This window comes from Phocoena phocoena, chromosome 9 (assembly GCF_963924675.1).
Source record: "Phocoena phocoena chromosome 9, mPhoPho1.1, whole genome shotgun sequence".
NCBI lineage: Eukaryota > Metazoa > Chordata > Mammalia > Artiodactyla > Phocoenidae > Phocoena > Phocoena phocoena.
Genome location: NC_089227.1, coordinates 9,860,167 through 9,874,093, shown reverse-complemented (window position 1 = coordinate 9,874,093; position 13,927 = coordinate 9,860,167). Strand labels below are relative to the sequence as shown.

Below are 13,927 nucleotides of genomic sequence, written 5' to 3'. Positions count from 1 at the left end.
TCTCAAGTTAGTGAATTTATCACTTTTCTATGTATGGGAAGATGCAAGAGTCTAGGCTTACTGAAATCACTCCTTTGATAGGCACCTTAGCTATCTAGGGTGCCTAAGAGCAGTGGCCTGCTCTCTCCCATCCTGAGTCCCCTGAGGATGTACCTCGGGGGCAGCTGCAGTGGCTGAGGGCTTGATGGCCTCGACAGCCTTTCTTTACTGAAATGTCCACACTCTGAATTGCAGGCTCTGCCACCTGTTCAGACCTTGTACCACCTCCCTGATTACCTCCTTGACCAGCTGCCCTGTTGGGCTCATTTCTACTCGATCTTTCCCATCAATATTTCCAACTGCTTTAGTTTTTACTTTCTTCAGAACAAAGCAACACATGAGGTCTTGTCGAGCTACCGTAATCCTATTTTTCTCATTCCCTTCAGAAACTCATCTTTAATAGTAGTTTTCTGATATAATTCAAAAAGGTACGTGCACCCCTATGTTCATAGCACTATTCACAGTAAACAACCTAAATGTCCATTGACAGAGGAATGGGTAAAGAAGATGTGGTGCATATATACAATGGAATACTACTCGGCCATAAAAAAGAATGAAATAATGCCATTTGCAGCAACATGGATACAACTAGAGATTATCATACTAAGTGAAGTAAGTCAGAAAGAGAAAGACCAATAGCATATGATATCACTTACATGTGGAATCCAAAATATGGCACAGAGGAACCTATCTACAGAACAGAAACAGACTCACAGACATAGAGAACAGACTTGTGGTTGCCAAGGGGGAGGGGTGGTGAGGGAGGGCTGGACTGGGAGTGTGGGATGAGCAGATGCAAACTATTATATCTGGAATGGATAGACATAAACAACAAGGTCCTACTGTATAGCACACGGAACTCGTCAATACCCTGTGGTAAACCATAATGGAAAAGACTATAAAAAAAAGAATGTAGATATGTGTAAAACAAAAAAAATAGCTTTTAAAAAGTTTATACACAGACCTAGTACAAAACTCAAAAGCTATACACAAGACGTTAAACAGTCAAAAGCGAGTCTCCCAGGTACCCCATCCCCCCAGCCTCCTCTACCCCAGGGCTGGCCTCTGTTAACCATTTTCTGGGGCCTCTGCCGCCTTATCCGAAGGCCCTGTAACTCACTCTACTTCTCATGTTCTTGGAAGTTGTGAAAAAAAAGAGTAAAAACTTAGCATTAACGTTAAGCTCATAGAGCCTGCCCTGGTAAGATTTCTATCAATCATCAGCCACCCCTTCTGTTCTATAATTTTGACCTTTCCTTCTTTAGTGCTTTTTTTTTTTTTTTTTGCGATACGCGGGCCTCTCACTGTTGTGGCCTCTCCCGTTGCGGAGCACAGGCTCCGGACGCGCAGGCTCAGCGGCCATGGCTCACAGGCCCAGCCGCTCCGCAGCATGTGGGATCTTCCCGGACCGGGGCACGAACCCACGTCCCCTGCATCGGCAGGCGGACTCTCAACCACTGCGCCACCAGGGAAGCCCGTTTGGTGCCTTTTCTCTCTCAACCTTTTAAAAATATTCCCAGACCTTGGGTCCCCCTCTAACTATTCTGCCTGAAACACCCTGTGACCACCTTCTAGTGGTGGTGGTCACCCTTCTCACTACCCTCTCCTGTCTCATCCCAGGGCAGCCTGACGTGGTCCTCGCTGCTCCAGTAAAACTTCTCAGAGCTCTCTCTCTGGAAGTGATTCCCTCCCTCATGTGAATTTCCATCACCCTTCTTTTGTTACCTTCCATCCTTTGACTTGGAACAGAACCGTCTGTGTGCCCTGTTCATCTTCGCATCCCCATAGCAGCTGGCATGATGCCTCCAACACCGTGTGTCCTCACTGAATGGCAGTTGACTGAATGATGGGACGATTCGGAGACTGTTGAGTCATCTTGTGATTCATTCCAGAGCTTGGGTGGATCAGTAGAAATGTAGAGGAAGGAGAACTTGCAGAGACTTGAGGCTGGCTGGGGAGGGAGGGAGGAGCGGGGTCTCAGCCGTAATCAGCCCTTTGGTCTCAGGGGATTTGTCCAGTGCAGGAATGACTCCCAGGATTTTTCCAGCATGTCAAGCTGGGTGCCTGACAGAATTTGCAGAGCCACTGGCCTTTGCCCGGAAGTTCAGAGCACAGCCAGTCAGGTGGGGTGGGTGGTTGGAATCTAGCACAGAACCAGGTCAGGGCGGGACGGCCAGGTGGAAATGCCCGGTTTGCATTTCTTCCTGGGACTGGAGCTTGGAGGAGAGGATGGCTCGTAGCGCATGATGTGGGAGACTTCAGCCTAACGGTGGTCCTGGAAACCTTAAGAGTGTGAGACACCCCTCCCCCACTCTGGGAACATGGGGAAAAGAGAAGAACAGAGGGACAGGCTTGAGCACTGGGGAATGTGCAACGCTAGGGCGCAGGATGAAGTGTGAGAAGGAAACCTCGCCGTGAGACGAGGGAAGACAGGGAAGGAGCGAATTTAAAGAAGGTCCCCTTAAGTGTCAACTACGAGTTGAGGTCCAGGAGAATGCCGCTGAGGGAAGGCCCTGGAACTTGGCAGTGAGGAGATCTGAGATGCCCTGTGATACGACAGAGAGGTGTGGTAGTGAAAACCAGCTTACAGTTGGGCTAGAAGGCTGAGTGGAGGAAGCAGATGCGGCCCTGGGGATATGAGCAGCCGGCTGATTTGGGGGCAGTGGACAGGCCACGGGCAGGGACAGAGCGCACTGAAGACCAGGCGGCAGAAGCCGCCCAGCTCTGTAGCCGGAGCCTAGGACAGGAGCAGCGAGTAAGCCCAAGGCTGTACAAACTGTAGAGCGCTCATCCACTCAGAGCACCCCTCGGATTTTTTTTTTTTTTTTTTTAAATTTATTTACAGCTGTGTTGGGTCTTCGTTTCTGTGCAAGGGCCCTCCCTAGTTGTGGCAAGCGGGGGCCACTCTTCATCGCGGTGCGCGGGCCTCTCACTATCGTGGCCTCCCTTGTTGCGGAGCACATGCTCCAGACGCGCAGGCTCAGAGGCCATGGCTCACGGGCCTAGTTGCTCCGCGGCACGTGGGATCCTCCCAGACCAGGGCTCGAACCCGTGTCCCCTGCATTGGCAGGCAGACTCTCAACCACTGCACCACCAGGGAAGCCCACCCCTCGGATTTTTATATCTATTTTAAGTGTTTGTATCTTGGATAACATGCATTCACATGATTCAAAATTTTAAAGAATTTAGAAAAAAAAAAAAAGATTTACTCTGGGAAGACCTCTTCTCTCCCAGCTACTCTGTTATGCTCCCAGGCAACCAGTGCTACTGGTTTCTTGGCTATCCTTTCAGAGATTCTAAACATATACAAGTATTTTTTCCCTTCAGCTGCCTCCCCCCCTTGTTTTTTTTTTTACACAAACTAGAGCACACATCTTACACTGGTCTGTATTTTGCTTTTCTCAGCCAACAATATATCTTGGAGATCAGTCCCTTCCAATACATAAAGAACTTCCTTGTTCTTTTTTATAGCTGTGTAGCATACCATAATTATATAACCAGTCTGCTATTAACAACATATACATTATTTTCAGTCTTTTGCTGTTACAAGCAAGGCTGCAATAAACCTGGGTCATTTTACTTGCATATATGCTTTAGAAATGGATTTCTCTGAGCAAAGAATATTTGTGTGATAAACATTTCCAAGTTGCTCTCCACAAAGTTTGCCTGTTTTTCTCTCCCTCTGGCAACATACGAATATGCCTGTCTTCCCAAGCCAGCCAGTGTGTTATCAAACTTACTGATCCTTGTAAACAAGTGAAAAACATTAGGTTGTCCTTCCTGACTATTTGAAATCTTCATACCCCCTCCTGGAGTGGAAACCCAGCACCTGCCCTCAAACCTCCCACCTTGAAGTTCTACAGTGAGTTTACATTTTCTTCTACTCTCCTCACCTCAGAATAATTTTTTTTTCCTGAGTTGGCAGTGCATGTGTTTTTGTTTTTGTTTTGCGGTACGCGGGCCTCTCACTGTTGTGGCCTCTCCTGCTGCGGAGCACAGGCTCTGGACACGCAGGCTCAGCGGCCATGGCTCACAGGCCTAGCCGCTCCGCGGCGTGTGGGATCTTCCCGGACCGGGGCACAAACCCGTGTCCCCTGCATCGGCAGGCAGACTCTCAACCACTGCGCCACCAGGGAAGCCCCCATCCATTTACTTTTAATCTATATGTATCTTTATATCTAAAGTGGACTTCTTGTAGACAACATATAGTTAAGTCTTGTTTTTTAATCCACTCTGACAATCTTTATCTTTTAACTGATGCATTTAGACCATTAACATTCAAAGTGATTATTGATGTAGGTGGATTAATATTTGTTACTGTTTTCTATTCATTGCCTTTGTTCTTTGGTCCTATTTTTCTCTTCCACTCTTTTTCTGCCTTTTGTGATTTAAATTGAGCGTGTTATATGATTCCATTTTCTCTTTTTTCTTAGCATATTGGTTATACTTCCTTTTTTCATTGGTTGCTCTAGGGCTTGCAATATACATTTACAACTAATCCAAGTCCACTTTCAAATAATAACTATACCACTTTACAGATAGTGTGAGTACTGTAAAATAACATAATAATTCCATTCCTTCTTCTTGTCCTATGTATCACTGCTGTTACTCATTTCACTCACGTATAAGCATACATAAGCATATAAATACATACATAAAGTATATACATAAGCGTAAATAATTGAATACTTTGTTGCTGTTATTATTTTACTGTTATTTAGATCAATTAAGAATAAGAAAAATAAAGTTTTTATTTTACCTTCACTTAATCCTTCTTCCTTTCTTTAGGTAGACCTGAGTTTCTGACCTGTATTATTTTTCTTCCTCTCTAAAGAAATCATTTTAACATTTCTTGCAAGATAGGTCTACTGGCAACAAACTCCCTCAAACTTTTGTTTGTCTGAGAAAGTCTTTATTTCTTCTTCACTCTGGAAGGATAATTTCACAGGGTACAGAATTCTAGGTTGGTAGTTTTTTTTCTCTCAACACTTTAAATATTTCACTCCACTCTCCTCTTGCTTGCATGGTTTTTGAGGAGAAGTTGGATGTAATTCTTTTCTTTGCTCTTCTGTAGGTAAGGTTGATTCCCTCTGGCTTTTGTTATCTTCTTTTTTTTTTGGCTGCGTCACACGGCATATAGGATTCTAGTTCCCTAATCAAATTTGCGCCCCGTGCAGTGGGAGCACGGAGTCTTCAACACTGGACCACCAGGGAAGTCCCGTCTCTCTGGCTTCTTTCAGGATTTTTTTCTTTATCTTTGCTTTTCTGTAATTTGAAAATGATATGCCTAACATCATTTTGCAGGGCTGGGGGGGTATTTATCCTGTTTGGTGTTCTCTGAACTTCCTGGACCTGTGGTTTGGTGTCTGACATTAATTTGGGGAAATTCTTAGTCATTACTGTTTCAAGTATTTCTTGTGTTCCTTTCTCTCTTCTCTTTCTGGTGTTCCCATTACATATATGTTACACCATTTGTAGTTGTCCCACAGTCCTTGGATATTCGCTTCAGTCTCTGTTCTCTTTGCTCTTCAGTTTAGGGGGTTACTATTGAGATATCCTCAATTTCAGAGATTCTTTCCTCAGCCATGTCTACTCTACTAATAAGCCCATAAAAGGCATTCTTCGTTTCTGTTACATTGTGTTCGATCTCTAGCATTTCTTCTTCGTTCTGTCTTAGAATTTGCGTCTCTCTGCTTACATTGCCCATCTGTTCTTGTACGTTGTCTGCTTTATCCATTAGACCCTTAGCATAGTAATCGTAGTTGTTTTAGGTTCCCAGTCTGGTAAATCCAACACTCCTGTTATGTCTGGTTCCGATGCTGCTCTGTCTCTTCAAATTGTGTTTTTTGTCTTTTGCTACGGCTTGTCATTTTTTTCTTGATCGCCAGACATGATGTATCATGTAAAAGGAGCTGCTGTAAATGGGCCTTCAGCCATGTGGTGGTGAGATATAGGGGGAGGGGAAGCGTTCTCTGCCTCCATGATCAGGTCTCAGTCTCATAGTGAGCCTGTGCCTCTGGACTGCGAACCACACAAGTATTTCTCAGTTGTTGCTTTTCTTCTTCCCTTCTTAGGTGGGACAGTGTGGCTAGAGTGGGCTAGAGTTGGGTGTTTCCCTTCTCCCGAATGGAATTCTAGAGTAGTCTGGAGTTTTGTACAGTGGACCCTTACACAACACCGGGGTTAGAGATGCTGACCCTCCGTGCAGTTGAAAATCTGCCTGTAACTTACCGTCGGCCCTCCATATACACAGCTCTGCATCCACAGATTCAACCAGCCGCAACTGTGTAGTACTGTGATATTTACTTTAAAAAAAAATCCATGTGTAAGTGGACCTGCACTGTTCAAATGCATGTTGTTCAAGGGTCAACTGTTTTTCCCTTCCCTGCAGTCAGTTAGGCTCTGATAATTCCCCAGCACGTTAGGGTCTGGTTAGCTAGTTTCCTGTGAGGGCAGGCCTCATTAGGAAGAACGGCACGCTCTGGTATATTTCAGAGTGGTGCTTTTTCCCCACTCCTGCTGGAAGCACAGGGGGAAACATCTCCAGTATTGACTGTGGGAACCTGGTCAAGCTCTTGGAGGTAAATCTCACAAAAATGAGAGGGTCTCCCCGTGACTGGGTCCCCCTGGAGGTTTTAGGTCTCCAAGGTGTCCACACTGAGCCCCCAGCAACTCATCCGTTACAGTTCAGGCTTTCCTACTGGTTCTGGCGTCTGGTTCCTGTGGTCGTTTCTACTCTTGAACCTCTGCTCTGCTAAGTTATTCTCTTCATTAGTCCCTCTGTCTCTCCAGTCTTGGGGGCAGTGGTTTGCCTTGTGTCCTCACCTCTCTTACGGATCCTGGAAGACTTAGTTTTAGTTAGTTTTTCAGTCTGTTTAGCTGTTTACCCATTATCAGGATGGAGTGGCAACTTCCAAGCTCCTTCCATGTGCAGTGGGAAACCAGAAGCCCTCACCTCTTTGATCTGCAGTTTCCTTTCAGAACATGCCTTGAAGAAGCCTCATGTCAGATGAGCAGGTGCAGGTAAAATGGTCTCTCTAGCAAAGTCATTTTTCTCAAAAACAAAGTTCTTTCCCACAGAGGAACTCAACTGTTAATATGTCAGCATTTTCACCCATATCTTGTCCCTCTGTGTCAGTTTTGCAAAGGAATGTTGTGTAAACCAAACTCAGAAGCACTTTCAATCTGACACCATGCCAGCCAGGTTCTGTACACAAGTTTGTGTGTATTGTTAATTACTAAAATAGAAAAAGTAACTCAGCTTCTTACAGATAATGAAGCTGTTTCTTAACCTCATGGCTCTTTTAAAGCTAATAGAAACTTATGTTCCTGGTTGTTTTCTGGAATGTAGTAATTTAGTAGTTAATCTTAGGAATACTGTATACGTTCAGCCTCATAAGGAGATTCCTTGTTTCCTTTTTGGGGTGAAAGAAGAAACAAATATTTGATCAGGCGTGTGTGTTTTGGCTGTTACAGTACAGATTTCTCCAAAGACCGTCTTTCTGCTTTTCGTATATGAGACTGTCAACAATTAGAATTAAAAGGGTAAACTTGTAACCCAGAAGGTACTAACAGGACTAAATTGCCTGTTGTCAGTTGGGCATTGTGGCCTCTCCTTCCCACACTCTCCCTGACTCAAGGAAGACAAGCCTGGAACTGCATTGCCCACTGGTCCATTTCATGTATGACATTGGCCAGTTAGAAGCAGACTTGGGAGATTTGGAAGGCTGAAGAAAGAGAGACTGTTATTGAGAGAGCACAGTTGCTTCTTCCCAGCTGCGGGCTGAAAAAGGCCACAGATGCTTTCCCCGAGGTCTTGGCGTCCAGGCAAGCTCTTGAGAATGACTTGCTTCAGTACGGCAGGGAGATGGTCAGTGATGGCTTCTCTGGCTTTAGCTCCCCAGTGGTGGCAATGGTCATGTAACCCAGGGGCCCCCAACCCCGGGGCCGCAGACCAGTACTGGTCCACAGTCTCTTAGGAACCGGGACACACAACAGGAGGTGAGTGGTGGGCGGACGAGTGAGTGAAGCTTCATCTGCTGCTCCCCATCGCTCCCCATCGCTTCCCCATCGCTCCCCATTGCTCCCCATCGCTCCCCTGTCACTCCCCATCACTCCCCCATCACTCCCCGTCACTCCCCATCACTCCCCATCACTTCCCCATCACTTCCTCATCGCTCCCCATCATTCCCCATCGCTCCCCCATCACTTCCCATCACTCCCCATCGCTCCCCATCGCTCCCCATCGCTCCCCATCATTCCCCATCGCTTCCCCATCACTTCCCATCACTCCCCATCACTCCCCATCACTTCCCATCACTCCCCATCACTCCCATCACTCCCCATCGCTCCCTATCACTTCCCATCGCTCCCCATCACTCCCCCATCGCTCCCCATCACTCCCCCATCGCTCCCCATCGCTTCCCATCACTCCCCATCACTCCCGTCACTCCCCATCGCTCCCTATCACTTCCCATCGCTCCCCTATCGCTCCCCCATCACTCCCCATCGCTCCCCCATCGCTCCCCCATCACTCCCCATCACTCCCCATCACTTCCCCATCACTCCCCATCACTTCCCCATCACTCCCCACCACTTCCCCATCACTCCCCATCATTCCCCATCACTCCCCATCACTCCCCATCACTTCCCTATCACTCCCCATCACTTCCCCATCACTCCCCATCACTCCTCCATCACTCCCCATCACTTCCCCATCGCTCCCCATCACTTCCCATCACTCCCCATCGGTCCCCTGTCACTCCCCATCGCTCCCTATCACTTCCCATCGCTCCCCTATCACTCCCCCATCACTCCCCATCACTCCCCCATCACTCCCCATCGCTCCCCCATCGCTCCCCCATCACTCCCCCATCACTCCCCATCGCTTCCCCATCGCTCCCCCATCACTTCCCCATCACTTCCCCATCGCTTCCCCATCGCTCCCCTATCGCTCCTCCATCACTCCCCATCGCTCCCCCATCGCTCCCCCATCACTCCCCATCACTTCCCCATCACTCCCCATCACTCCCCATCACTCCCCCATCACTCCCCACCACTTCCCCATCACTTCCCCATCACTCCCCATCACTCCCCATCACTTCCCCATCGCTCCCCCATCACTCCCCCATCACTCCCCATCGCTTCCCCATCGCTCCCCCATCACTTCCCCATCACTTCCCCATCGCTTCCCCATCGCTCCCCTATCGCTCCTCCATCACTCCCCATCGCTCCCCCATCGCTCCCCCATCACTCCCCATCACTTCCCCATCACTCCCCATCACTCCCCATCACTCCCCCATCACTCCCCACCACTTCCCCATCACTTCCCCATCACTCCCCATCACTCCCCATCACTTCCCTATCACTCCCCATCACTTCCCCATCACTCCCCATCACTCCTCCATCACTTCCCCATCACTCCCCATCACTTCCCTATCACTCCCCATCACTTCCCCATCACTCCCCATCACTCCCCCATCGCTCCCCATCACTTCCCATCACTCCCCATCGGTCCCCTGTCACTCCCCATCGCTCCCTTTCACTTCCGATCGCTCCCCTATCACTCCCCCATCACTCCCCATCGCTCCCCCATCACTCCCCCATCACTCCCCATCACTCCCCATCGCTTCCCCATCGCTCCCCCATCACTTCCCCATCACTCTCCATCACTTCCCCATCGCTTCCCCATCGCTCCCCCATCACTCCCCCATCACTCCCCATCGCTCCCCAATCACTCTCCATCACTCCCCATCACTCCCCATCACTTGCATTACTGCCTGAACCACTCCCACCCGCTGTCCATGGAAAAATTGTCTTCCATGAAACCAGTCCCTGGTGCCAAAAAGGTTGGGGACCGCTGATATAAGCCTCTAATTCCCCGTGTTAAAACTCTGTGCTTAGAACACATTGAATGGCTTCTCTTTTCCAGACTGAATCCTGACTGGTACCTTGAGGGGGTTATGAGTAACCTGACTGGTACCTTGAGGGGGTTATGAGTAAGTTGTGGAACAACAGTAGTACAAAGTCTGGGAGAAAGGAGGTGGAAGTAACCTGTTGGAAGGTTCTCATGTGTGAAATGGTACGATGTTACCTCAAGGCAGGCTGTGCCACGTAAAATATGTATCATATAAAGGCCTTAATAAACCGCTAAAATCGTTACAGCTACTAGCCACTGGGTGAGATTAAATGGAATCATTGGCAATACTTTATTCATCTGAAAAGAAGTCAGAAGAAGAGGGAAAGAAGCACAGATTGGACAGATAGAAGACAACAAGACAGTAGATTGGAACCCAACCATATCCGTAATCATAGGGTAAATTGTTTAAACACTTCACTGAAAGGCAGAGATTGTTAGACTGAATAAAAAGCGAGACCTGACAGTATGCTGCCTACAGGAAACTCACTTCAGATATGAAAGCACACATTGGTTAAAAGTGAGGGGTTGGGGAAAAAATGTACTATGCTAACACAAATCAGCGGAAACTGGGAGTAGATTGATGATATCAGACGAAATAAATTTCAGGGCAAAAAATACTACCAGGAATAAAAGTGGTCATTTCAGAATGATAAAGTGGTTAATTCATCAAGACACCATAACCACCCTAAAAATTTATATTCCTGACAATGGAGCTTTGAAATACATCAGTCAGAAAGTGATAGAACTGTAAAGAGAAATACACAAATCTACAATTATATTCAGAGATTCTAGTACCTATCAATGATTGATAGAACAAGTAGACAGAAAATCAGTAAGTATATAGAAGACTTGAATAACATTATCTACCAGCTTGATCTAACAGACCTACGGGACAGTCCAGCCAACAACGGTAGAATACACGTTCTTTTTAAGTGTGCTCAAAACATTTACCAAGACAGACCATATGCTGGATCATAAAACATGTTTTTAAAAAGTTAAGGGTTCAAATCATTGAAAGGATGTTCTCTGATTGATATTTCTCTGGAATTAAATGAGACACCCGTAGTAGAAAAATTTCTGGAAAATCCCTAAACATCTGGAACTAAATAACATACTTCTGAATAATCCATTGACCAAAGAGTTCATCACAAGGGAAATTAGACAGCATCGTTAACTGAATGAAAAGGAAATCATGACACTTCCCAGTTTGTGGGGTGCAGCTAAAGCACCGCCATCACTTACAGGACAATTTATAGCACTAAATGTCTGTTTTTGGAAAGAAGAAAGTTTTTGAATGAATAACTTAAATTCCCAACCTCAGAGTTTTTTTAAGAAGAGCATATTAAACCCAAAACAAGCAGAAAATTTGAAGTAATAAGGATAAGAGCAGAAACCAACACAATAAGGAAACAAAAAACCATCAAGAAAATCGGTGAAACCTAAAGAGAGTCTTTTGGGGGTTTTTTGAGATCATTAGAATTGGTAAAACTCTAGCCAGGCCGCTCAGGAAAAAGAGAGAGAAGACACAAATTACCAATATCAGAAATGAGACAGAGGACATTACTGCAGATTCTACAGAGTTAAAGAATAATAAGAGAATACTGTGGATACCTTTATGGCTAGGAAAGAGTAATTTAGATGAAATGGGCATATTCCTTGAAAGACTCAGACTTCCTAAGCACTTTGAAAAAGAAGTGGCAACCTGAATGTATATATATTCCAACTATACCTATTAAATAAATAGTCTCTGTAGTTAAAACCTTTCCACAGAGAGGAATTCTGGGTTGAAGAAGCAGCCTGCTCTGATGTGAACTGCTTATACAGAGAGGCATTTGTCAGGAACTTCAGGTGGCTTCTAAGAGCTCTCCATCCCACAACCATAAGGAACTGAATTCTGCTGACAACCACATGAGCGTGGAAGAGAACCCTGGGCTCTGGATGGGAACGTAACCTGCCAGCTCCTGACTGCAGCCTAGTAAGACCCTGGGCAGAGGACTCCGTTAAGCCACATTCAGATTCCAGACCCTCAGCAACTGTGAGATAATAAATTTGGCAAAGGATCAGAGCGCTCTACTTGGGCAGACTCCTTCCTGATCATTTGCCACCGAAAGATGATCAGAAAACAAAATGAGTGTCATATGGTTTATCATTTGTGTATGTTTCGTGAACTCATCCCAGTACTCCAAACCCAGTGCCAACAGAGAAAGCCATGAAACACCAGCATCCGGCAGCAATTCTAGACTAAATGATTCAAGGTCAGCCCCTCCGTCATCTAGTCAAGAAATCATGTCTAGAGCTGCCAGTTCTTCCTCAGAAAGACTGAGACAACACACGCTTCCACAAGCACAGATGGATTCCCATATAGTTACCTGTTTCCACACGTAATACAAAGAAACGTAGACAACCGGTTTCTCGGGCAAGCTGTTCCAGCAAGACTGCCAGTGTATCTTGCTTTTAGTCCATTGCGGGTACTATGGTGGCAAACGTGTATGCTCATTAGTAATATGTGATATTTTGTACAATGTCAAGCTGCCGTTTCAGCTCAGGCCACATTGAACACCAGCCCAGCCCAAACTACTGCTTCATAGCCTCTACATTGGCACATGTTCCTGGAGAATAATCACCACCGGCTCCAAACTCAGTGGTCCAAGAAAGCTAACCCCTGAATGAGAACGCTAAACAAAGATGTCAGTTTGAGGCTGGCTGAATTGGATGTACAGGTCCTCACAAGCTGCAGTTCTCTTTAGCACTGTGTTTTTCTTTTCTTCCTTTAGTCAATTTATACGGTAATGGGAGCCATGCCGCTGCTTTATGTACAGAAAGCTGGATGATTTCCTGTTAGGCATGAGGAGGTCAGCCGCAGGCTCCCTAAAATAGTGCCAAGTTAAGGATGATGGGAAACAAGTTAACAATCTAAAACTTGAAGAAGTGGGTCATTTTATGGCTGATGGGCTTGGCGATGAGGGTGGGAGTGGGGAAGGTGCAGGTGAAGAAGCCAGTGCAATTCAAAGACCTGGATTAATGGTTTCAGCTTGATCTTATCACCACCTTCTTTACTTCACTAATGCCAGAGGGCCGCCCCCTGTCAAGAGTTAGGCTTGAAAAACCATGCCAGCTGGAAAGGAGGGTTTGACTTTAGGAAAATGTTTAACAGTAGTGTAATTTAAAAGTATATATGAGTATAAAACCTTCTTATTATCGCGAGATTTTTTTCCTTTAAGCTCATACATATGAATATTGTACGCACAAATGGATTACTAATTGTATGATTTAAAAAAAAAAAAAGACTAACAGAACATAGTGTTACAATATTGGTCTTCCAGATTTTATTCATTTCAATTATATTATCCCAAGACAGACGTATCTGTGGGTCTTATTTCTTTAAATAAGAAATTTGCTGCTTCATATATAAATTTCTATAGTTGTAGATTGACCATTCAGTATGTAATTTATTATCTATTTTCTATGAATTATTCTGAAAGTTTCAAATGAATGATCTCACAGTGTTTAGTAAAGAATGTTATTTACCTAAAATGTGCTAGTAGCAACTGGCCCAGCCCTAAAACCAAGAAACTTATCACTAATCTTAATTTTATTGGATAAAGGAAACCTATTTTAAGGGCACGTATTCCATCAGTTGGAATTCATACCGTAAAGAAAAAGCAGTTCTTTAGTAGAATTAACAGTGATAGAAAATGTTTTATACAGGCAGTAAAAAGGGAATACTTTTATAGAATCAGAAATACTAGAAATAATTTGGCATTACAAGAAAAGAGAATTACAGACCTGTAACTCTCACGAACACAGATGCAACCATTTTTAATAAGATTTTAGCAAATAGAATCAACAACATATAGAAAGGATAATACATTATGATCAAGTGAGGTTTATCCTGGGAATGAAAGGTGTCACTATATCAACAGACTTTAAGAAAAAAATCACACAATCATCTCAATAGACATAGAAAAG

The 13,927-nt window shown here is 45.4% G+C and overlaps 1 protein-coding gene and 1 pseudogene across 1 annotated transcript in view; both read left to right on the top strand.

The window, feature by feature from the left end:
- Positions 1 to 13,927, top strand: part of BLVRA (biliverdin reductase A) — a 56,707-nt gene that overhangs the window by 14,441 nt on the left and 28,339 nt on the right. The gene's annotated exons all lie outside the window — the stretch shown is intronic.
- On the top strand, positions 2,660 to 13,091 carry LOC136128113 (homocysteine-responsive endoplasmic reticulum-resident ubiquitin-like domain member 2 protein; annotated as a pseudogene).